Source organism: Nanorana parkeri, unplaced genomic scaffold (genome assembly GCF_000935625.1).
Source record: "Nanorana parkeri isolate BGI_ZX_2015 unplaced genomic scaffold, ASM93562v1 scaffold1324, whole genome shotgun sequence".
NCBI classification, from domain to species: Eukaryota; Metazoa; Chordata; class Amphibia; order Anura; family Dicroglossidae; genus Nanorana; species Nanorana parkeri.
Window position 1 is genome coordinate 415,826 of NW_017307592.1, and position 411 is coordinate 416,236.

Consider the following 411-nt stretch of genomic DNA (forward strand, 5'->3'; position numbering starts at 1 on the left):
CTCCTGTCTGCTCACACTCCGTGCAGCCTGACTACCCGCCGGACCGTCCTCGGCTTCTCTCCTCTAAGGTGAGACTCTTCATTCTCGTGCGCACGGCGACAGCGCCACACGACAAACTTTGCCACGTTTCCTTTTGGTTTGGCCCGTTCTGATTCCCCGAGCGGATTAACCCCTAACAGCCGATCCAATAATCGCCTTAAAAACCGACTTCTGCTCGCCAACGGTTACCGCATCCCATAGATCCGTACTATGCCGAATGAGCCCCCCAGCGCGCGCTCGTTACGGCAGCTGCAAAGGGGCGATGGTGGTGGGTGTTAGAAAAAAAAACTGGGTGGGTTGGAAAATTGCGGTCAGTTCCACGTTGTTCACTGCCAGGTGAATATCTGCGTCCGTGCGTCCACGTCGTCTGCG

At 56.4% G+C, this 411-nt stretch overlaps 1 protein-coding gene across 2 annotated transcripts in view; it reads left to right on the forward strand.

The window, feature by feature from the left end:
• The window catches only part of S100A10 (S100 calcium binding protein A10), a 7,840-nt gene continuing 7,429 nt past the window's right edge, over window positions 1-411 (forward strand). Inside the window, exon 1 of one of the 2 annotated variants that reach the window (XM_018569360.1) lies at window positions 1-68. The gene's annotated coding sequence lies outside the window, so the exon portion shown is untranslated. The remainder of the gene's footprint in view (window positions 69-411) is intronic. The other variant, XM_018569359.1, reaches the window with a different exon arrangement.